Below are 26,490 nucleotides of genomic sequence, written 5' to 3'. Positions count from 1 at the left end.
GGACCAGAGAGCAGCTCCCACTCCAGCTTTCTTGGGAAGGTCTGGCACTCCAAGTGACTCCCACTTCCATGCTGAGGATACAAGGTGGCTAGTGAATTTGTTGAGAGCTGACTGCTGGAGAAATTGGGAGATGGTGAAAGTTTGCCTCCACCAAACCAGAGGAGCTAATCCTGTGAGTAAAGGGAGGGAGTGAGGGACCATCCCAGCACCTGCCAAAGCTCTTTTTGCTTCAGGGAACTCCTGCCTTCTTTCTCTGAACAGCAAACGTTGCTCCATCAGTTGCTCTACTTTGAGAAAAAGGAAACTGACATCCTTGGCCATCCCCCAGTGTGGATGCCAAGGCCCTTGACTCCATACACCTAGATACTCTTTGTGGGAAAATCTAGTGCTTCTTTCTGGGGACATCTGTGGCACCAGTGGTGAAGGAGTCATGATTAAATGGGACTTGAGAACCTAGGGATATTTACTTCCTTCTGATCTGGTCTAGGTTTTCATGTTTGTTGGATTTGTGTTTGGGAATTGCCTCTGATTGTCTGGGTGGTTTTCTTCCATTCCTGGGCCCTCTAAAGCATGGGTGATGTTAGGTCGGAAATTAGGTGACTGTAGGGGGCACAGCTGAGCAGCTAGAACAAAGACCAGCTCGCCAAAAGTGACCAGAAAGTTTGCAGCAAGGTGGATGGAAAGTTACACTGACCCTTCACACCCACCTGTCACTCAACAAGACCCCCTCCCATCCTAGTCTATAAAAACCCAGGGCAGCCAGGGCCACTTGCGATTTTCTCTGGGTCCCTATTGTAAGGTTCCATATGCAGTCCGATCCACACCAAAGATGGCCCCTGAGCGGCTTCTTCTTCCCATAAGTCTCGGCTTCCCGCCACCTATTTTCCCGCCGGCGGCAAGCCGGACCAATCAGAAACCCACACGTCACTTTCTCCCTTAACCTGGAAGCCCCAAGAGTATATATGTAAGCCTCATCTTGTAATAAAGCGGACTTCTCCGGTGACTTGCCAACCGTCTCCATCTTTTATTGGTGCCGAAACCCGGGACGGAGTTAGCTTTCAAGGCACTCCGTTCCTCTGTTGGCAGGCCACCCTCGTCCTCTTGCTCCGGCGCTGGCTCTCGACACTCAACACCGGCTTTGAAAATTCGTAAGTTTCCCCTTGGAGGAGCACACCTTACCTCAGCTATACGCGGGAGTACTAGCCGTGACCGTCCGGTAGCCTCCCGACGCTGAGTTAAGGGGGGACAACCTCCCACCACGACCTTCATGGTCACAGTGGACCCCTGTGCCCTTCCGTCAGAACACAAAAGAGGCCAATAGAAGACACTTTATGAGGAGTGAGGAGCTTAATCTACCCCCGGGGAACCCCAGTCACCTTTCCTCTCCAACTGCCTAAATCCAGTACTGGTAACCTCGTGGCCATCCGGGTTCCTTACCCCTTTGGGAATAGCGATCGAGGTGACGATCTCCATCGCGCTTTCCCTTCCGTTCCGTCTCCGGAACCTCCGGATCCTTCTCAAGGCATTGGGGACGCCCTTTACCTTGTAGATTGATCCCCCTCCGGGTCTCTCTCGAGGCATTGGGGACGCCCTTTACCTCGCAGACTGCTCCCTCCTCACCCGAGGTCTTCCGCTCCCTACACCCTTCTTCCCTCTAACCATGGGGACCTCCCCATCTTCCCCGGTGGCAGACACGCCCCTCCAGTGTCTCCTCAAAAATTTAAGACCTCTTTCCCTTAAGCCTGACATCAAACCCAAATTATTGACAAAATTCTGCACTCAGGATTGGCCCCATTACCCTCTAGATAACCAGAACAAATGGCCCCCTGAAGGCTCTTTAGATCCAAATCTTTTAAGGGACCTTTTCAACTATTGCCAGCGCCTGAACAAGTGGAAGGAGATCCCTTATGTCGACTATCCCCAAACCCCTCACTTTGCACTACTTGCTCTCCCTCCCAGGCTCTTCTGGCATGTAAGATTGCTTCCCCATTGTCCTCCCCTCACCCATCCTCCTCTCTTGATTCTTTTGACCTGGCCGATGAGCCTCCCCCTTATAGGGCCCCTCCTCTCAACCCTATACTCCCGGAGCTACCTTCCTCCCCTCCTTCCCCCCCCCCCCCCCCCCCCCCCGCCGCCGCCGCCTTGGCTCCCACGCCCATAGCTCCTACACCCACCGCTCCGCCTATTTCCTTCAGCCCGCGGCTCACGCGCTCCCATGGACCCCCTCCGGCCCCTCCCACTTTTATGGCCCCATTAAGGGAGGTAGCTGGAGCTGAAGGTATTGTCCGTGTCCACGTCCCCTTCTCCCTGGATCTCAGATGGAGCGCAATTGGGCTCCTATTCCTCCGATCCTACCACTTACATAAAGGAATTCCAATGGATTTTACAAGCCTACAGCTTAACTTTTAAAGATATATTTATGCTCCTTGCCAACACCCTCCTGACCGAGGAACGGCGACGAGTTTGGGATGCAGCTCAAACTCATGCGAATGAAACACATCGCACAGACCCTACTTTCCCTCTAGGGCCTGAAGCGGTCCCAGAAATCGATCCACAATGGGACTACAATACAAATCAAGGCATACAAGCCCGAGATCGGTTTGCCTCGTGTCTCGTTGTGGGCTTAAAGAAGGCAGCCTGCAAAGTAGTTAATTTTCAGAAGGTCCAGGAAATTATCCAAAAAAAGGATGAAACCCCCACTGAGTTTCTAGAGAGGCTTACTCAGGCCCTCAGGCAATATACCACACTGGACCCGGACACAGATGAGGGCCGTCATATCCTTATGACCAGTTTCCTAGCTCAGTCCTACCCCGACATTAAGGCCAAATTAAAAAAATTGGAACATGGACCAGTAACTCCTCAAAGTGAGATTCTGTCGCTGGCCTTTAAGGTTTTCCATGGACAAGATGACGAAAAAGAACGTCTAAGGCATAAGGCCAGGCAAACTGATTTACTAATGGTTGCTCAAATGATTAGGGGGACTCCTCATCCTGTTCCCCATTCACAGAAATTCCCGATCCCTACAAGGGCCCCTCCTGGAGCTTGCTTTAAATGTGGAAAAGAGGGTCATTGGTCAAGCTCCTGTCCTCAGCCACGGCCCCCCAATAAACCCTGTCCCAAATGTAAACAAACAGGACATTGGGGCTCCGATTGCCCCTTCTCCCGAAGGGGTGAAGGGCCAATCGCTAGAATGCCCCCCTCTTGTCCTCCGATAGTGGGATTGGCTGAGGAGGACTGACGGAGCCCTGGGCCACACCCGACCCTCAATATCACCACTCGCAAGCCTAGGGTAACCCTTGTAGTGGATGGCCGGTCTGTCACCTTTTTATTAGATACAGGAGCAACCTTCTCACTTTTGACAGAGTTCCATGGTGCCACCACTCCTAGTTCCACTCCTATTGTCGGGGTAGGAGGGAAACGCATATATCCACTCAGAACTCCCCCACTTCTGTGTCGCCTTAAGAATTCCTCTTCACATTTTATTCACTCCTTTTTAGTCATGCCTCAATGCCCAATTCCCTTGTTGGGACGGGACATTCTTTCCCAATTCAAGGCGTCTATTTCCTTCCCACTTTTCGATGCCTCTACTTCCTTTTTTATGGCCCTATTGCAGGATCCTACCTCCTCACATCCACGTATCTCCCACCCTGTTAACCCCTCAGTTTGGGACACGGACAATCCCTCCATAGCTCAGTGCCCCCCAGTCTCCATCCAATTACGGGACCCTACCAAATTTATTCATCAGCCTCAGTATCTCTTAACCACCTCTACCCTTCTCGGACTTTCTCCCATTATTTCTGACCTTCTTCGCAAAGGATATCTACGTCCCACTCAGTCCCCCTATAACACCCCCATTCTGGGTATAAAAAAACCCAATGGTTCCTACCGTTTGGTACAGGACCTCCGCTCCATAAATGCCGCTGTCATACCCATTCACCCTCTTGTTCCCAATCCCTACACTCTACTCTCTCTCATCCCAGCTTCTTCCACTCACTTCTCAGTTCTGGACTTGAAGGATGCCTTCTTTTCCGTACCTCTAGACCCTTCCTCACAGGACCTTTTTGCCTTCACATGGACTGACCCCACAGTAAGGGGATGGGCCCCTTGTCTCAGGATCCTTGCAGCTGCCCAAAAACTACAGCAGGAAACTTTTAAACTTACTTTTGGAGCCCCCTTAACTATATGCTCTCCACACCATCTAAAGGATCTCCTAGCTTACAAGTCCCTGCATACTTTACCCCCCTCACGAGTTTTAGCCCTAATTACTTCCTTTTTAGAAAACCCTTCTATATCCTTTCAATCCTGTTCTCCTCTCAACCCAGCCACTCTTCTTCCTGTTCACCCTACCCCAGAGCCTCCACTTCACAACTGTCTAGAAACATTACAATCCTTAACTCATTCTCCCTCTACCATTGTCGAGGGCCCCTTACCCCATGCGGATCACAATTGGTTCACGGATGGATCCTCATATAGAAGTCCAACAGCCCCCAAAGCTGGTTATGCCATAGTCTCCCTAACGGCCACTATAGAAGCCCAACTTCTCCCTCCGGGTACCACCAATCAGCAAGCTGAACTTATCGCGGCAACCCAAGCATGCATTCTGGCCAAAGGGAAAACCCTAAACTTATACACCGACTCTAAATATGTGTTCCACACACTCCTCTCCCATTCGGCAATATGGAAAGAGAGAGGATTTATGACAACTCGTGGGAACACCATTACCAATTCTGACCTAATTCACAAGCTATTACAAGCGTCCCAACTACCCACGCGGCTCGGAATTATCCACTGTAAAGCCCATAAGAAGGACAACTCTCCTTCTACACAAGGAAACCGATTAGCTGATGCTGCTGCCAAGAACGCAGCATTTAGCAAGTCATCTGAGACCCCACCCCCCATTCTTCACTTGTCCTCTCCCAGTCCAATCCCGGACAAGAAACTTCTCTTTCAAATGCTGCATGACCTGTTTCACTCCAGTCCTCAAAGCCTGTCTCGTTTCTTATATGCCAAAGAACCAACCCTAACACCACTACAGTTCCTTACCCATATCCCACACATCAAGCCCGCGGTTCCATTCCGGCGGCAGACTGGCAAGTTGATTTCACACACATGCCTCCTGTTCGCCGACACCGGTACCTCCTAGTTTTCCTAGATACCTTTAGTGGCTGGATTGAGGCATTTCCTACTACCAATAAAAGGGCCTCCACTGTCGCCAATCACCTCCTTACCTCCATCATCCCACGCTTTGGGATGCCTACCTCCCTTCAATCGGACAACGGACCGGAATTCACAGCTCAAGTAATCCAATCTCTCTCTCAATCTCTAGCCTTACCCTGGCATCTACACTGCCCATATCGTCCCCAGGCCTCAGGTAAGGTTGAAAGAGCAAATCGGTCCATAAAGGAGACTCTCACCAAACTTTCCCTAGAACTCCACTTAGACTGGATTCGCCTCCTCCCTCTGGCACTCTTTAAACTACGCTTACTTCCAAAGAAACCTACCAATTTGTCACCTTTTGAGGTGATGTATGGAAGATCTCCTGTACCCCCCGGAATCGTTCCTACCTCCCTAAACATCCCAAATACCCTCAGCCTTCCTCTCCTTTCTCACCTTAGAGCTGAACTTTGGAAACATCAAGACTGGTTACTTCCCCGTCCTCTTGGAACCTCCCCTTCTCCCTCCTTGAACCCAGGGGATCTTGCCTATTATACTCCACCAACCACACCTGAACCCTTATCTCCTAAATGGCTGGGACCATACCCAGTAATCCTTAGTACCCCCACCGCAGCTAAACTCATCCTACCTTCTAACGAGACCAGTCCTTGGATCCATATTTCCAGGTTAAAACCCTGCCCGGCTGACCAAGGAGACTCACCCCCTACTCCTCTGAATCCTGACCCTATAAATACGGGCAAGCCGAACATCTACACCAGTTCCATGGATCCCTCTAATCCTTTGAAACTCCGTCTCTCGCGCCTCTCACCCATTCAGGAACTTCCTACCTTTCTGCTTTTTTCCCCTTCTTTTCCCTGACCCTAGCTGGATTTGGTCCACCTGTCAACAAACTGGAACTCATTAAAACCCTATATGGACAACCCTGTGCAACTTGCAAAGGGGCCTCAACCCCGGGAGCAGTGACCACCACAGGGAAAAATTATGTAGTTGCCTCCCTCTATTAGGTCCACTTATTGGAGTTCTTTGCATCATTTTCTTCCTCCCCTGTCTCATAAGGTTCATTAGAGACCAAGTACAAAAAATTTCTAACCAAGCCTTTAACCAGCTTCTCCTCAGGAACTATCAACTGCTACCTACTGGGAACAACGCCTGGTGACGTCCTGCTATGATGGACTTCCCCCAACTTCTTCCAAGGCTAATATCCTTTCTACGGACCTTGGACACTGATGCATGGCTCCTCCACCCGACTAATGACTACAATGAATTCCTAGACCAAATTGAGGACTTATGGCTCCAAGGGAGTTTTATGGACTTTACGGGTGACGAAGTAATATATTACTCTGATCTGACATGGCTTATTATGCAATATAATAGCCAATGCTTTGTTCTCCCCTCACAACCAACCCCCCTGCCCCGGGCCCCTTGACGACGCCCCTGATCAGCAGGAAGCAGCCAGATTGAAAATCAACGTCCCGAATTCCCATAAACCAAAGAGGGGGGAATGTAAGGTTCCATATGCAGTCCGATCCACACCAAAGATGGCCCCTGAGCGGCTTCTTCTTCCCATAAGTCTCGGCTTCCCGCCACCTATTTTCCCGCCGGCGGCAAGCCGGACCAATCAGAAACCCACACGTCACTTTCTCCCTTAACCCGGAAGTCCCAAGAGTATATATGTAAGCCTCATCTTGTAATAAAGCGGACTTCTCCGGTGACTTGCCAACCGTCTCCATTTTTTACCTATACCCCGGGGATCTGGGAATTTCGCCCGAGAGCCAAATTCCAATAAAGCTTGCTTTGGCCACTTTTCTGTCTCATTTTTATTTGGCTGCTAACTGTGCCCACCAAGCCCGCGGAGTTTACATTTGGTCCCGCAGCTGGGCTCGCCGAGTTTACATTTGGTGCCGAAACCTGGGAGGGGGTTTTTCAGGCTCCCCCACCTAGGGGTTGAGACCCACCCCCTCCTCAGAAGAACCAGGAGATTCCGATCTGTCCCACTCAGCTCTACTCCGTTTGGTCCATCCCTCTTCAAAGCGTGGTAAGTTCCCTGGGTTTTTCCCATACTCCGGTCCAATTTATACCCTCCGTTCTGCAGGAGGTCTGTCCGTGGGCACCCCACAGGCCTCTGCTCCGTTTGGGCTCTGGTTGTTGTGAAGACGTTCCAGCCTCCAGCCAGCCCCCCGTTTTTCCATTTTTGGGCCCCTGAAAGTCAAGAGAAGTCTTGATTTTCGGCCCGCCCACCGTTGTCCGGTGTGCAGGAGTCAGAACTGGGACACCTTTTGATTCCGGCATACGTGTCCGGGTGAAATTGAATGGCTAATGGGAAATACCAGGTGTTAGGCATTAAAGGTGCAGTTATGGTTCCTCACTAGCTCCCAGAAATGCTCCACAGATACAGGTCTCACACAAGGAACTTTTTATTTTGTGTAGACAATTCACATCTGCACGGGAGAAAGGGAAGAAAGAAAAGAGAAACATGACACAAGGTTTCTCTCAGACATAGGAATTTCGAGGGCTGAGAGGAACCAATTGCAGAGGAGAATACTTACAGACTGACTGATGGACCAATGACATATTAGGACGCAACGTGGGAGGCTGGAAGATAACAGCAAGGTAAGCCAGAAATTCCAGTAACCGGAGAGGAGGGCGAACGCAGATTGACAGTTCATTGGGAGGTGGGAAATTCCTATCACAGGAGAGAAAGGTGGCTTTATATCTTACACCGGGAGCTCACTAGACCCCAAAATTCCTTTGGGGTGTATCCACCGTAATTTTACCAAACTGGGACTTTCCAAAAACTTAAGCCGTTAGCAGCTAGTTTTTTATTCAAGCCTCAGTATGTTTTAGATCTCAAGATGGCCACCAAAAGGCACTCGCAACCATTCGCAAGCTTTCTTTTTGAAATTTGGTGCTGGCCCCGCTCCTCCTTCTACCTGCTCCACCACCCACATTCTCCTCCCATGAGGGGTCCCAAACTCCACCCACCTCCATGCTCTGGCCAGGACTCCACCTCCTCTTCCTGTCCTCCTCCCGAAGATGCAGCTCCTCCCCCTTCCTCCTCGGAGCCCTCCCATTTCCCCTCCCACCTCCTCCTTCAGAACATCTCTCTGACTAGTCTGTTCCCTCCTCCCATCAGTACTAACACACAACTTTATCAGACTCTCCCACTGCCTAAACCAGAGCTTCTTTATCCTCTCCGGGAAATAGCTAGTGCAAGAGGGTAATGTGAATCTAAGTTCCATTCTCATTTAGGGTCTTTCTCTGCTGATTCCTCTACTTATATTAAGGAATTTGAGTATCTTTCCCAAACTTATAGTCTTACTATCCTTTCTTCCATCCCCAGTATCCAACAGGCAGCACAGGACCACGCTGAGCAAGCCCATTTAATGGACATAACTTTACCCACAGGAGCAGGATCCAATAACTGAACCAAGCTGGAACTATCAGGAAGGCCAGCAGGGCCACTGTCACTCTGCTTGCATGGTACAATACCTCACAGCAGGCATGCAAGCAGTCTCCAATAAGGTGGTAAACTTTGATAAACTGAGGAAAATTACCCAGAATCCAGAGGAGAATCCAGCTCTGTTTCTTAACCGCCTTACAGAGGCCCTTACTAGATATAGTAAACTGGACCCTAAATCTCCCTCTGGCACTACAGTGCTAGCAACCTACTTCATTTTTCAATCAGCCCCTGATATAAGAAAAAAGCTCAAGCGAGCTGAGGAAGGCCCTCAAACCCCTATCCAAGATCTGGTGAAAATGGCCTTCAAAGTCTGTAATGCCCCCAAAATCAGCCAAATTGGCCAGGCAAGCTTATTTACAGAAAAAGGTGACACTCCAATCCCAAGCCTTGGTAACTACCTTAAGGCCTGGGGCTCCAGCGAGAGCTTCAAAGGGGTCCAGCAATCCTCCTTGCCAGGGGCTTGCTTCAAGTGCGAATGCGAAGGTCACTGGGCTCGATGTCCAAACCCACGGTCCCCCACCAGGCCTTGTCCCACCTGCAAACAAGCAAGACACTGGAAGAGTGACTGCCCTATGGCCGGTCCCTCCCCAGCATCTCTACGCAGAGGTGTGGTCAGCCAGGTGGTTCCGTCCCATGAGCTTTTGGGATTCGCAGAAGACTGAAGGAGCCTGGACTCAAGGACCCCTATAACCCTAGCCAGGCCCAGGGTACAAGCTCCAGGTAACGGGTAAGTCCATAATTTTCTTTGTGGATATAGGGGCCACCTATTTTGTCTTGCCTGCCCATTCTAAGCCTTTATTTCCTTCCCAGGTTTCGGTTATGGGAATTGACGGAAAACCCTCCTTCCCAAACAGAATAGCTAAATTAGCCTGTGCCCTAGAGGGACATCCTTTTACACACTCGCTCCTAGTTATTCCCTCCTGTCCAGTCCCCCTGGTAGGAAGAGATGTTCTCCAACCCCTAGGATCCACCCTACAGCTTCTTCCAAGGCACATTGCTAGTGCTCACCTTCTTTTACCTCTGTTTCATACATCTTCTAGTGCTCCTGGAACACTTCCAAGCCAGTCATAGCCTCCCACCACAAGCCAGTCCTTATCCAACTAAAACCTCAAGCTAAGTTTCCCTCACTTCCCCAGTTTCCAATTTCCTGTACTCACAGGGAAGGACTTAAACTCATTATAGACCAGTTTCTTACTCAGGGACTCCTTATCCCTACTGACTCCCCTGTAACACCCCCATACTGCCAGTACGTAAACCCTCGGGAACCTATCGCTTGGCCCAGGACCTCCATCTAATTAATGAGGCAGTTATTCCCATTCACCCCATGGTTCCTAACCCTTACACCTTCCTTCTCACATCCGCCCTTCTACTATCCACTTCACAGTCCTGAATCTCAAAGATGCATTCTTTACAGTTCCCCTTCACTCTGACTCCTATTACCTCCTTGCCTTCACATAGGAAGATCCTACATCCTTTAGGTCTCAACAGCTGACATGGACAGTTTTACCCCAAAGCTTCTGGGACAGTCCTCACCTTTTTGGGCAATACTTAGCTCAGGATTGGGCTACTTGTGATTTGGAAAGTAGCACACTCCTACAATATGTGGATAACCTCTTCCCATGCAGCCCATCCCTCAAGGCTTCCCGGACTCACACTGCCCAGCTCCTTAATTTCCTGGGGTCTTGAGGCCATTGAGTCTCCAGCTAAAGCCCAGGTCACCACCCCTTCAGTCACATATTTGGGCATACTCCTCACTCCTACCTCTAAGAATCTCACAACAGACAGAATCCAAGCCCTGCGTGACTTACAGCCACCAGAAACAGCAGACAACATTCTCTTCTTCCTGGGTTTAACTGGTTTTTTCAGACACTGGGTCTCTAATTTTGCACTCCTTGCCAAACCCCTATATCAGGCAGCAAAGGAGACTCCACATGGGCCCCTTACCTCCCCCGAGATGATATCTAAATCTTTTTACAAGCTCAGGGATGCTCTTATATCATCCCCTGCTCTCTCTTCCCAACCTTAACCGTCCTTTCCACCTCTTCATGGATGAAAAACAGGGTGTTGCCACTGGCCTCCTCGCACAACCAACTGGACCTTCTTACAGACTGGTGGCATCTCTCCAAGCTGCTTGATTCTATGGTTCGTGGGTGGCTATCATGTCTCCAAGCACTGGCAACAGCAGCTGAATTAACTAAGGAAGCTCTAAAACTCACCCTACTTCAACCAGTAACTGTATTTTCCACCCATCAACTGCAGGACCTCTTAAACCATAAATCCCTCCCACTCCCACAGGTGCTAAAGGCGATACATTCACCTTGTGAAGACCTCTTCCATTACCCACTCCCCTCACCTGACCTAACCATTTTTGTAGATGGCAGTTCTGTGCTGGGTCCTGATGGACACTGTAGAGCCGCTTTATGCAGATGTCACCACCAGCTCAGTTCTGGAAGCCAATTGCCTTCCAGAAGGGACCACTTCCCGAAAGGCTGAACTTTTTGCTCTGATCAGGGCTCTAATTTTATCCAAAGGTAAAGAGGTCAACATCTACACAGATTCCAAATATGCCTTCCTGATTGCTCACTCACATTGAGCTATATGGAAGGAGTGTGAATTTTTCACCACAAAATGCTCACCAGATAGGAAAGAAAAACAGAAGGTTCTAAGTATGGGAATGTATTCAGTAGAAAGTAAAAGAATGTTTCTAAGGCAGAAAGTTCTTCTGTGATGGAATATATGAGGGTCAAAGTAAGTGCTAAGAAAGTCTGTGTAAGTAAAGGGCAAATTTCAACAAGTTTGCATATAACTAAGTTGGTTATATGTATGTGAGACAGGCTGTGGCCTGGTACCTGGGAATGTTCCTGTGCAGGGCACAAGATGCCTGACTGCTGTGGCAGTACCCTCGCTGGGGATCCTGAATACTAAAATCCTAAATACAAAATCCTAAAGTACCAAATACACTTAAATGATTTTTATAATAACAAATGACTTGGGAAAGAAAACCATCAGTACATGTGCAATAAAAAAGACCCTGGGAAATGTCTTTAAGGTCATCAATGCTCCACTGAGACCTGTATGGCCTCATCCACAAAAATAGCCCTCCGATAAATACCTATCTACACACATACGCAAAAGCGAAGGGAGAGGAGGGGACATTGGGGTAGAAAGGACAGTAGAATGATTCAGACATTATTACCCTATGTACAAAGATAACTTGTGGTGTTGGGGTTTCAACCATGTCCAGTGTGGATGAGAAGAGGGTTAACTGCTGGAGGACAATGCTGGCTATCAATCAATCAATCACCTATAAACTTATCTAATCAATAAATACAAAAGCCAATACTCTTTTCAAATTAGAGGGGGCATGACAAAATGGGCCATACCGGATCTGGCCTCTAACAAGGTGAAGTAGCCCACCACTCCTTTATTTTATATTCACACAGGTAAAAGGGGCCAAGACTGGGAGGGGTTTCTTCTGTGAGCAACAGAATGTGGTGGAGTTAGGGGAGCCATTTGCTCAGAGAAACTATCATATAACCAGACAGTGAACCACTCCCACACAGGGCCCACCTACTCCCTGTTGATCTGTAACAGCCCCCATGGCTGCCAGTTCCTGGGAGTCAGGCCTCAGTGTCCCATGGCTCAACCACGTCTGATTCTGCAGATAGGTATGACTTCCCACATTGTGTTACAAATACTATTTTGTTGGGTAGTATATTTTGAAATTCTTATTAACATAACTTGGTGTGTGTGGCAAGGTGTGTAGCAATGTATTTGAAATCTGTGCTAGAAGTGTGTGGTGTGCAGACTAAACTCTTTACTGAAATATAGTGAAATTCTCTAAGAGAGTTAATCGCACGTATTACTAATTCTAGATAACACTGAAAAAATCTTCATGACTTTAAATTTGGCAATAATTATTTTGCTTATGACATTAAAGCACACGCAGTAAAAATTGATATGTTAAACCATATCAAAATTAACAAATTCTGCACATCAAAGGATACTCTCAACAGATTAAAATTGCATGCATGCAACATGAGAAAAATATTCTCAAATCATCTACCTGTAAAAGGAGTAAGGAACTCTTACAACTTAACAACAACAAAGAAAACAACTTGTTTTTAAAATGTCAGACAGCAAAGGAAATGATTAAGAGTGAAGAGAGAACCTAGAGAATGGGTAAAATGAACTTTTTCAACTATTGCTATGATAGGGTATGAATATGAAGAATATATAAAGATACATAAGTATATCAAAAAACTCAATCCCAAAAAATCCCAATTAATAAGTGGGCAAAATAATTAAAAAGACATTTCTCTAAAAAGAAACACAAATGGCCAAAAAATACATGAAAAAATGTTCAACATCTCTAGTAATCAGGGAATACAAATCAAAACTATGATAAGATTTCTTCTCACTCCAGTCAGTATAGCAATTGTCAAGAACACAAATAATAAATGCTGGTGAAGATATGGGGGAAAAGGTACACTCATGTAATGTTGGTGGGTCTGCAAATTAGTACAACCACTCTGGAAAGTAGTAGGGAGATTCTTCAAAACACTAGGAATGGAACCACTGTGTGACCCAGCTATCCCAGTCCTTGATATTTATTCAAAATAACAAAAATTAGTGTATTATAACAATTCGGTCACTTCAATGTTTATAGAGGCATAAATCACAATAGCCAAATTACAAAATCAGTCCAGAGGTCCTTCAATAGATGCGTGGATCAAGACAATGTGGTATATATACACAATGGAGTTTTACTCAGCCATAAAGAAGAATGAAATAATAGCATTTGCTGGTTAATGGATGGAACTGGATAACATTTTGCTAAGTAAAATAAGCCGGACTCAAAAAATATCAAGGTTTGACACTCTCTGGAAAGCAGTATGGAGATTCCTCAACAAACTGGGAATGGAACCACCATTTGATCCAACTATCCTACTCCTCAGTGTATACCCAAAGGATTTAAAACCAGCATATGATAGTAATGCTGCCATGTCAATGTTTATAGCAGCTCAATTCACAATAGCTGAACTATTGTTTGGTGTTCCTCAACAGATGAACTGATAAAGAAAATGTGGTGTATATGCACAATGGACTATTATTCAATAAGGGGTGGGTAGTGAAGAATAGAGTACTTTGGATTACTCAAAGGGCAATGAAGGGAAGGGAGGGAGAATGGAAATAGGAAAGATAGTAGAAAAAATTGGACATTACTTTCCTGTGTTCATATATGAATACAAGACCAATATAACTCTACATCATGGACAACCAGAAGAACAGAAAGTTGTACTCCATGTATGTATAATATGTCAAAAATACATTCTACTGTCATGCATAACTAAAAAGAACAAATAAAATCAGCACACTACAGTGACACAACCACATCAGTGTTTATAGCAGTTCAATTCACAATAGTTAAACTATAAAACTAATCTACATGCCCTTCAACAGATGAATGGACAAAGAAAAAAATATATATATGATGAAATAATACTCAGTGTTCAGAAGGGTGAAATTATGGCATTTGCCAGTAAATGGATGGAGTTGGAGAATATCATGCTAAGGGAAAGCCAAACCCAAAAAAACAAAGGCTGAATGTTTTCTCTGATATGGGACACTAATTCACAATAAGGTGGTAGGGGGCACTAGGGAAGAATGGAAGAACTTTGGATTTGGCAGAGGGTAATGAAGGGAGGGGAAGAGGTTTATGAAAGATAGTAGAGTGAGGCAGACATTATTACCTCATGTACATAAATGGCTGCATGACTGATGTGATCCTACAATGTGTACACTCAGAAAAATGAGAAATTACACTTCATTTATGTATGATTTATCAAATGTATAAATGCATTCTATTGTCATATACAACTAACTAGAACAAATAAAAATAATTAAAAAAGGAAGAAATTGAAGGCAATGTAATGGAAAAAAATCAAGGGTTGAATGTTTTATATGTGGAAGCTAAAACAAAAGTAGGGAAAGAAGATAGTGGGGGAAGGAATTGGATATAATAAAGAATGGGAAAAGGGATGGGAAAGGGAAGGAAATATGGAATTACTTAAACAAAATCATGTTATACATAATATATAAATGTACCAAAGGGGATTATTTACACATATGTAGAAAGTGCCAATCAAAAATAAATAAATAGGGATTGAAAGGAAGATCAACAGAGTAGAGGATGGAGAAAAGGGGGAGAAAAAGGGGAGTAAAAAGGGGGAATGGGGATTGATGCATATGCATAATTTTTTCAAAAGGAATCCAAGTACTATATATAATTATAATGCTTTAATAAAAATTAACAAGTCAAAGTAAATTGAGACAATTAAATTTTAATTTCCCAAATATTTATTTATTAAGATCTGTATATTAGTTAAGGGTTCCTCTAAGAATAAAAGGATGAATAAGAAAAAAGTATGCAGAGGGTTGGGGGTGTGATTCAGTGGTAGACCACTTGCCTGGCATACATGAGGCCTAGGTTCAATGCCCCAGCACACCACACAAATAGAGGAAAGATTTACAAAAGTCAATAAACACATGAAAAAGTACACACTATCACTAATCATTAAGGAAACGCAATCAAAATCACAATGAGATATCACCTCTCATCTACTACAATGTCTACTATGAAAAAAAAATAGAATAAAAAATGTTGGTGAGGATATGGAGGAATTGAAGCTCTTGTACACTTTTTGTAGAAATGTAAAATGGTGCAGCCATGATGGAAAATAGCATTACTATTCCTCCAACTTAAATGTAGAATTATTATATGATCCAGTAATCCTACTTCTAGGTACATATCCCAAACAATTGGAATCAGGATCTTGAAGAGATAATAGCCAATAGATGAAAGATATCCAACTGTCAACCAATAGATATAGCATCAAAATGTACTCACGCAAAGGAATATTATTTAACATTTGAAAGGAAAAAATTCTAAAATGTACTATAGGAAGGATAAACTTTGAGGACACTATGCCAAGTGAAATAAGCCAATTGCAGAATAACTATATGATTTCACTTAGATGAGGTGCCTAGAGTAGCCAAATTCATAGAAACAAGGAGTACAATGGTAGCCATCAGGGCTTCAGAAGAAGCAGAGATATTGAGTTGGAATTTAATGGGTACAGTATCAATTTTGAAAGATGTTCTGGAGATCTGTTGCACAGCAATGTGAATGTACTTAACGCTACTGAACTGTACACTTAAAATGGTTAAGATGGCAAATTTTACAGTGAGTTTATTTTACCTTTTTTTTTAATTTAAATACAGCAGCTTTCTCTGACTAGAAACCAAAGGAAGAGTAGAGGAGATTCCAAATGTGAGAAAATAAACCCTTAGGTGGAATATTAAACCAGAAGGTACAACAGAGAGTGAAAATGTTTTAGGAAGTAGTGGAAACATTTCTAGTTTTTGAAAAATTGAGGAAGGACTCCAGGACGGCTATGTGTTTCTATATCAATAGTGAAAAGAAAAAAACTATAAGTGAATAGCAGAAAGATCGTAAAGAACAGGGAAGAGAACGGGATGGAAGAAAGGTAGGGAAAGGGGAAATACTGAACTGAATGAGAACAAATTATATTTCATGTTTTTATACTTATACCATATAGTATATTATATTGTCATATATAACTAAAAAGAACAAATAAAAATATTTTTAAAAATAAGAGGGGAAAGACCTCTACAATGAAAACTACAGAACATTAAAGAAATTGAAGAAAACCTTTGAAGATGGAAATATCTCCCATGTTCTTGGATAGGCAGAATTAACATTGTCAAAATGGCCATTCTCCCAAAGGCACTATATAGATTCAATGCAATTCCAATTAAAATCCCAATGACATTCCTCATAGAATAGAGAAAGCAATCATGAACTTCATCTGGAAGAACAAGAGACCTCGAATAGCCAAAACAATACTGAATAGAAAGAGTGAAACAGGAGGTATCATAACACCAGACATTAAACTATGCTACAGAGCAATAGTAACAAAAACAGCATGGTATTGGCACCAAAATAGACAGGCAGACCAATGGTACAGAATAGAAGACACAGAGACAAAACCACATAAATACAGTCACCTCATACTAGACAAAGAAGCCAAAAACATACAATGGAGAAAAGATAGCCTGTTCAACAAATGGTGCTGGCAAAACTGGAAATTCATATGCAGCAAAATGAAATTGAACCTCCATCTCTCACCCTGCACAAAACTCAACTCAAAGTGGATCCAAAGACATAGGAATCAGACCAGAGACCCTATACCTAACAGAAGACAAAGTAGGCCCGAATCTTCATCATGTTGGCTTAGGATCAGACTTCCTCAACAAGACTCCCAAAGCTCAAGAATCAATAAATGAGATGGACTCAAACTAAACAGCTTTTTCTCAGCAAAGGATACAATCAAGAATGTGAAGAGAGAGCCTACAGAGTGGGAGAAAATCTTTTCCACGTGCACTTCAGATAGAGCACTTATCTCCAAAATTTATAAAGAACTTACAAAACTTTACACCAAAAATACAAAGAACCCAATCAATAAATGGGCCAAGGAACTGGACAGACACTTTACAGAAAAAGACATATAGGCAATTAACAAATACATGAAAAAGAGTTCAATATCTCTAGTAATTAGAGAAATGCAAATTAAAACAACTCTAAGATTTCATCTTACTCCAATTAGAATGGCTATTATCAAGAACACAAACAATAATAGATGTTGGCATGGATGTGGGGAAAAAGGTACACTTTTACATTGCTGGTGGAGTTGCAAATTGGTGCAGCCACTCTGGAAAGCAGTGTGAAGAATCCTCAGAAAACTTGGAATGGACCCACCTTTTGACCCAGTTATCCCACTCCTCAGTTTATACCCAAAGGACTTAAAATCAGCTAGCTACTGTAACACAGTCACATCAATGTTTATAGAAGCTCAGTTCACAATAGCTAGATTGGTTCCGCCATCAACAGATGAATGGATAAAGAAACTGTGGTATATATACATAATGGAATATTATTCAGCCATAAAGAAGAATAATATTATGGCATTTGAAAATAAATGGATGTAATTGGAGAACATCATGCTAAGTGAAATAAGCCAATCCCAAAAAACCAAAGGTCAAATGTTTTCCCTGCTAAGTGGAGAATGATATATAATGGGGGTGGGGAGGGAGAGAATAATGGGGAAACTTTAGATTATGTAGAAGGAAATGAGAGGGAGGGGGTATAAAAAATGATGGAATGAGACAGACATTATTACCCTATGTACATGTATGATTACATGAGTAGTATGAATCTACATCATGTACAACTATAGAAATGAAATGATGTACCCCGTTTGTGTACAATGAATCAAAATTCAGTCTGTAAAAAATTAAAAGATAAATTAAAAAATAATAAAAAATATTATGACAACAAAAAAACAAATAAATAAAATAAAAAATTTAAAAAGGAAAGAATAAAAGGGGTTGGGCTGCAAACTTTTACTGTGTTATTAATATTTGCCAAAGAGAGCTATTCAGCCAGATTGGTTAGACCCCTCCACCATGTTGAAAGTTTCCTTGAAGGTAATGCTGATGTTGGATCTGAGGCTGCTGTACAAAGGACTTAGTTTTCCTGAGAGTACATCTTTCACAGCAGTATTAAAATTTACAGGAGAATTTAAAGTTCCTGCAGCAACAAGTACAATTATTACCAGTGATGGAATAGGAATAAATCCTGCATAGATTGCTGAAATGTTTTTCCAAAGCAAAGCACTGTTCAGAACTTTGAATTATTCCTAGAGATCATGTAAGAAATTGTTACTTCAGAACAAATACTGGTATTTTTTTGTTGTAAAATCGAAATCAGGCATTTAACATACTATAAAAATACCAGGAGTCAATGAAACAATGAAAGGTGGACTCTTTTTGTCCCTTCTTTGTTCATGCTCTTCATATGAAAAGAGAATGCTTGTGAGTAGAGGGTACTGCCACACGGAAGGTCATAGAGCTATAGATTGCTACATCAAAACAAAAGGATGGAGTTCGTTTGGGGAAAATTGATTATCCAACTTTTTTTTTTTAAACCAGGAATATAATTCTGATAATTCTTTGTGAGAACTTTTGGAAAATTAAAATTTACTGAATCTAACATATTTGTCTCTGAGTTAAAATATAAAAAGATTATGGATCATAGATGGCATTTGACTAAATAGCATGTGACTTAAAGACATAAATAGTTTGATGCTGAAGTGTATAGTTTATGGTGACAGTAATACACATATCAATGATAGATATCTTGCCTTTTTATCATTTACATTTTTAAGTTTCAAACTTCTCATGTCATATAAATTTTAATTTAGTATCAAAGAACCATAAACAAAAATTTTTGATCTCACCTTCTTATGTATAAATTCACATCCCACAACAAATAGTTTTAACAGTGATCTTGCAGAATCCAATATCTGTAATGATGAAACTTGAAAATGCAGATGTAGCTTTTGCTAAATTCCTTTATCAATCTCTTTTAATACAATTTTTGAAACAGAAATCCTCTAGAAAACATTGTCTTATATGGGATAGTATTTCTAAATAGTTTTTAGGAGGAGAGTATTGTTGCAGAGAAAATCTGAAGATTGCAATGCAGTTTAAAGAAATACAGTTATTTTAAAAATTGATTTCTTGTGGATGTACTAATGTACATTCACTGTGGTGTATTCACATATGTACATAGGAAAGTTATGTCAGATTAATTCCACTGGTCTTTCCTTTTCCTAACAATTCCCTTCATTCCCTTTTTATCCACCCTCCCTCCCCATTGTGGGTCAGCTTCCAGATATCAGAGAAAACATTTGACCCTTGATTTTTGAGGATTGGTTTATTTCACTTAACATGATAGTCTCCAGATTCATATATTTACTGGCAAATGTCAAAGTTCTTCTTCTTAAAGGATGAGTAATACTACATTGAGTATATATACCACATTTTCTTTATCCATTTATCTGTTGAAGGGCATCTAGGTTCCACAGCTTACTTATTGTAAATTTTGTTGCTATAAACATTGATGTGGCTGCATCACCTTAGTATTCTAATTTTAAGACCTTTGGGTATATACCAAGGAGTAGGATAGTTGGGTCAAATGATGGTTTCATTCCCAGTGTTTTAAGGAAACTCCATACTACTTTCCACAGTGGTTTTTTGGTGTTAATTTTTTTGAGTTCTGTATATTCTGGAAATTAATACCCTGTCTGAGGTCCTGGAGGCAAAGATTTTATCCCATTCTGTAAGCTCTCTCTTCATGCCCTTGATTATTTCCTTCGCTGTGAAAAAGTTTCTGCGTTTGAGGCCATCCCATTTATTGATTTATTTTATTTTACTTTTTATTCATTGTACACCAATGGGGTACAACTTTTCATTTCTCTTGTACACAATGTAGAGTCACAGGGGAAAGGAACAGGGGTGGGGAGTGGGAAGGGAGAGACTGAGGTCTGAATTAGAATAAGATATATTCCATGTTTGTATGTTTATGTCAAAATGGATTCTACTGAGATCCAAGATGGCAGACTAGAGGGAGGCTGTGTTCCTTGTCACTCCATAACTCAGGTTTCAAGCAGAGGAAAGTCTGTTTCTCTGTGAGGCAATCTTTGCTGCTTATTGATCCCCAGCTGTTTACTCCATTTGTCCAATGTGATCACCTGCAGTCTGCCAGCATATTGACTACTCTTTGAATGCAGATCACTCTGTGACTGCTGCCTATCATCTACCATTTGCCCATTTGCCTGCTTCTTGCCTATCACCTGCCTTTCACCTACACATTACCCACCACCTGCGGTCCACCTCCTGATCATCTGCCAGTAGCCTGCAGACTGCCTGCAGACTGCCAGAGGATCACCAGCAACCCGCTGTTGCCTGGAAGTCCACTGTCACAGTACCTGCAGGTTTGGTTACACGTGGCTGCTGCCATTTTGGGACAACAGCCACACCAGGATCCTTGGTCCGACTGACCTCGCCTGACCTCCAGGACCCCTCAGCTTGACTGCCCTGCCCTGCCTCAAGGACCCCCAGCTTGGCCAACCACACCCCACACCGACTTGGTGCCCATGCCTCATGCTGCAGCTCTCCATTGGCCAACACATTTGGAAGCCAGGGCAACCATCTTGGATTATCCTGGAAGCAGAAGCTGCCATCTTTAGGTTGGGCCAATCCCATTCTGAAATGCCTGCTAGAGCTCATTGTCAGGTACCTCATGCATCAGGCTACTGAAGACTGGGAGGTTTGAATAGTCTATGACTGTTATAGTGTAGATTTTTTTTCTCCTTTTTGAAAATATTTAGGTTTTTATTTCTTTATTTTTCTCACTCTATTTTCCTTTTGTTTCCTGTTTCCTCAGAGTCTCTTTCTCCCTTTTCTCATGCTAACAACCAACTTCTTTTGATTCTGCTTCCACTCTTCCCCAATCTAGTACTTCTAAATTCTCTTTTCTTATTCAATTAACAGTTACATTCTACACCCCTCCCTATCCTCTTTGTCCACCATTAGAAATTGGAGACCTTGTTGTAAATCTACCTGTTATACTGTAGATAATAATTGAACTCATTCTCTCTGTTTATTATGACAATATTCTTAACATCTTCATAGGGACTATTTGGTTTATGGCTGCATATTGTCTGTACTGGGTGCTGCTAATATTAATCTCCCTCTTAAAGAAGAGGTTTTGGAAACCTGCAGAGTCACTATAAGCCTATAGGGAGTAGACTGCAATACCCCAGATCTGCACTATTAGAGGGGAAGATACAGAAACAACTTGAAAAACAAGGGAAGAAAGGGTACCAAACAAACCAAGATTCTATATTAATAGAATCTAATGACAGCATCAAAGAAGAAATGTCAGAAAAGGAGTTCAGAATATACTTAAATAAAATGGTTCATGAAGCAAAGGATGAGATAAGAGAGCAAAGGCAGGCAATGAATAATCACTCCAATAAGCAGTTGTAGTAAGCAAAAGATCACTTCAATAAAGAGAGTCTCAAAAAAAAAAAAAAAAAAACCCAAATTCTTGAAATGAAGGAAACAATAAACCAAATAAAAAATTCAATGGAAAGCATTACCAACAGTCTAGATCACTTGGAAGACAGAACCTCAGACAATAAAGACAAAATATTTAATATTGAAAATAAAGTTGATCAAATGGAGAAGATGGTAAGAAATCATGAACAGAACCTCCAAGAACTATGGGACATCATGAAAAGACCGAATTTAAGAATTATTAGGATTGAGGAAGGCACAGAGATACAAATCAAAAGAATGAACAACCTATACAATGAAATAATATCAGAAAATTTCCCAAACCTGAAGAATGAAATGGCAAATCAAGAGGCTTACAGAACACCAAATGCATAAAATTACAACAGATCCACACCAAGGCACATTATAATGAAAATGCCTAACATACAAAATAAGATAGAATTTTACAGGTTTTGAGAGAAAAGCATCAGATTACATATAGGGGGAAACCAATACAGATATCAGCAGATTTCTCAGTCCAGACTCTAAAAGCTAGAAGGGTCTGGAACAACATATTTCAAGTTCTGAAAGAACATGGTTGCCAACCAAGAATCCTATACTCAGTAAAACTAAAATTCAGATTTGAAGACAAAAATAAAATCTTTACTAAAATTCAGATTTGAAGACAAAAATAAAACCCTTCCATGATAAACAAAAGTTAAAAGAATTTACAAATAGAAAGTCTGTGCTACAGAACATTCTCAGCAAAATATTCCATGAGGAGGAAATGAAAAACAACAACGTAAGTCAGCAAAGGGAGGAACTACCCTAAAGCAAAAACCAATCAAAGGAGAAACCAAGTCAAGTTAAAAAGCAAAAATAAGCCCAAATTACTGGAAATAGAAATCATTCCTCAATAATAATCCTGAATGTTAATGTCCTAAACTCATCAATCAAAATTTTTCTGTTCGGAAAAGGTTATGATTTTATAATCTACATGTTAGGAAGGATAGGTCTTTGTGATATAAGCTATAAATATCTCCCTTAGTTTTTTTTTAAAGTTTGTTTATGATGCTTCTTTCCATAAAACACTGATTTTTATGTAATAAAAAGTACCAGTGAAATAATTTATGACTTGGGAATTTTGAGTCATGAAAAGTTAGATAGTTCTTGCTAACTCCAGATTTCTAAAGAAAAAAATTCAAGTTTTCTTCTTATTATTTAGTGGTTGTGTTATTTAAAAAATATCTTTGGTACATATGGAATTTATCATGGTATATGAGGTAAGGCAGGGATATTACTTTACTTATCCCTATAACATTTGACTATTTTCCCCAGTGATTTGAGATGATGTCCTCTTTATACATTCAATTTCTATTTGTATCTGAGTGTACTTACTTCTGGGCATTCTGTTTTGCTAATAAACCAGTGTGATTATTTAGGCTTTTAAAAATTTTAAAAATGAATTATTTAGGCTCTTAAAAATGCCTTAATATGTTTTAGTACTGGTCCCACTTCTATGTTTATTTTTCTCACTAAATTTAGAATTAGGTGATATAGCTTAAAACTGTTAAGTTTTCATTAAGGTTTTGTTAAATTTACAAATTAATTTGCACAATAATATGGTTCTTCTATTTGTAGAAAGGCTACTGTTTTTGCCTTCAGTGGTATTTTAATTTTAATTTTTAATAGGGCTCACATTGTTGACAAACATTAATATATTTTTGTTACTGTTATTATTATGAAATGTTTTCTCCCATTAAATGTTTCTAAAGATTATTTGAATATATGTAAATTACTGATTTTTGTATGTTGACTTTGTACTTGGTAATCTAATTGAGCTATCTTACTGTCTGTAGTAGCTGTTAATAAAATATCTTGAATCTTCAAAAGAAAAAAAGTAATTATAGTTGCACATAAGTCAGTTCAAGAATATTTAGTGCACCATATTTATATAATAAATTGGAAACCCAAATAGAACAATAGGTGTCTGGCCAAATATTATTATAACACCACTACGCAGTGTTTTACTATGGAATCATTCAAGTTATATAGTGTAAGAATACTTAATATAAAAAATGAAACATTGTTGAAATGGAAAAGCAAGGTACAAAATATGGTAATAGTGTGATCCTATGTATATAAAAGAGAAAAATTGTATGTGTGTGTTTGTATGCATTTCTGTAACTTGTAAATTGAATAAAGATGACACATTTTGAAAAAAATAGATTCTACTATCATGTATAACTAAAATGAACCAACAAAATAAAATTAAAAATGGATAATCATTGCAAGAAAATAAAGAAATACTGATGGTAAATTCTAATGAGTTACACTTATTGAAAACTTGACTTTTAAGGAAGTGCTAGCCTTCATCACCCAAGTGGATAAGAAGCCAAATAAGGTACAGTGAGAAAGCCTAGATGATCAGGTTCCTGCAAGGAGAAAAGCAAGAAAGAACACAGTGAGGAGAAAGAGAAAACTGTCATAGAGTGCCACAGAAAGAGCAGTTGGTTGGACAGAGCTGCAAAGTGTATGTTGGAGAAAACTGAAATTCTTGTCATAGTCTTACAGAGCAGAAGGCAGTTTAAAGAAAGCAAAATATAGACCTTTAACATTCAGATTTCAGAATATCCCTTATGACAATACAAAGAATGATGTGCATAATGAAAGATTTCATTTCACCTTACAGAGGAAATCAGTATCTGTGCACATCTTGAAAAATTAAAATATGGCTTATAGTGATTCAGAATCAGTGCTTGACCTATTATATTTCAATGGTGAACTCTTTGGAGGCAAGGCTTTTTTTTTTGATCAATATTTTAATATCATATCCTGTAAGTCTTTTTTTTTTTCACACACATATAGCTTTAATTAATTGTGTATATTGAAACATCCTTTCACCCTGGGGAAAAATTCCTCTCTCAATGTGATTTTTAACTCAGTTTACTAGTGTTTTTTAAGCATTTTTTGCAATGATATCACCAAAGATATTGTCTTGTATTCTTTTCTTGTGATTTTTTATTAGTAGATTTTGGTATTTGGATGATGATGCCTTTCTGTTTCATAAGTGAGTTTGAAAGTGTTTCTTCTCTCTATATATTTTTTCAGTGTCCTTTTTTTATTGTAAACAAATGGGATACATGTTGTTTGTCTGTTTGTACGTGGGTTAAAGGCATACCATTTGTATAATCATAAATTTACATATGGTAATGTTGTTTGATTCATTCTGTTATTTTTTCCCTTCCCCTCACCCCTCCCACCCTTCTTTTCCCTCTAAACAGTCCTTTCTTCCTCATTCTTGCCCCCCTCCCTAACCCTAATCCTAACACTAACACTAACTCCTCCCACCCTCCCCCTTATGTGTCATCATCCACTTATCAGTGAGATCATTCGTCCTTTAGTTTTTTGAGATTGGCTTATCTCACTTAGCATGATGGTCTCCAATTTCATCCATTTGCCTGCAAATGCCATAATTTTATCGTTCTTTATGGCAGAGTAATATTCCATTGTATATATATATCAAGTTTCTTTATCCACTCATCAATTGAAGGACATCTAGGTTGGTTCCACAATCTGGCTATTGTGAATTGAGCAGCTATGAACATTGATGTGGCTGTATCTCTGTAGTATGCTGATTTTAAGTCCTTTGGGTATAGACCAAGGAGTGGGATAGCTGGGTCAAATGGTGGTTCCATTCCAAGTTTTCTAAGGAATCTCCACACTGCTTTCCAGAGTGGCTGCACTAATTTGCAGCCCCACCAGCAGTGTATGAGTGTACCTTTCTCCCCACATCCTCGCCAACACCTGTTGCTTGTATTTTTGATAATCACCATTCTAATTGGAGTGAGATGGAATCTTAGGGTGGTTTTGATTTGCATTTCTCTTATTACTAGAGATGTTGAACATTTTTTCATATGTTTGTTGATTGCTTGTGCATCTTCTGTGAAGTGTCTGTTCATTTCCTTAGCCCATTTGTCGATTGGATTATTTATATTCTTGGTGTAGAGTTTTTTGAGTTCTTTATAGATTCTGGAGATTAGTGCTCTATGTTGGCAAGGCTTGTTGTCTTATCAGGTTCTTTTGAGAACTGGGACTGTCGTAAATACTTTATAAGTCATTCATAAATAAAGTCTAAGACTAGTTTTTAATTTTAGTATGTTTCAGTGTCTTCCCTATTGTAGTTCCTAGGTTTAGTGGGGAAGAAATAAACTATGAGAAAATGCAACTGAATCTCCTTCTTAAGGGTTACTACCTCAGTAGTTTAAGAAATTACCAGATATTATTCATAGATGTAATAAATTAACAGCAAGATTCTGAAATATCAAAAGAAAAAGTTTTGTTGAGGTTAAAAAATATACTACTAATGTTTGGAATTTTTTTATTTTTATGAAAAAAAAATGATTTGATGCAATAACCCTATCAACAAATGGGCTAAGGAACTGAATATACACTTCACAAAAGAAGAAATACAATTGATCAACAACTCTAGCAATTAGAGCAATGCTAATCAAAACTACTCTAAGATATCATCTCACTCCAGTCAGAATGGCAATTACCAAGAATACAAGCAACAATAAGTGTTGGTGAGGATGTGGGGAAAAATGTATACTCATACACTGCTGGTGGGACTGAAAATTGGTGCAAACATTATGAAAAGTGGTAGGGAGATTGCTCAGAAAACTTAGAAAGGAACTACCATTTGACCTAGGGATCCTACTCTTTGGTTTAGACCCAGAGGACTTAAAATCAGTATACTACAGTGACACAGCCACATCAATGCTTATAGCAGCTCAACTCACAATACATAAACTATGGAACCAACCTAGGTGTCCTTCAACAGATGAATGGATAAAGAAAATATGGTA

Source organism: Sciurus vulgaris (assembly GCF_902686455.1).
Source record: "Sciurus vulgaris genome assembly, chromosome: 1".
In the NCBI taxonomy this organism is placed as follows: Eukaryota; Metazoa; Chordata; class Mammalia; order Rodentia; family Sciuridae; genus Sciurus; species Sciurus vulgaris.
The sequence above is the reverse complement of the archived record's forward strand: the minus strand, read 5'-3'. Positions refer to the sequence as shown.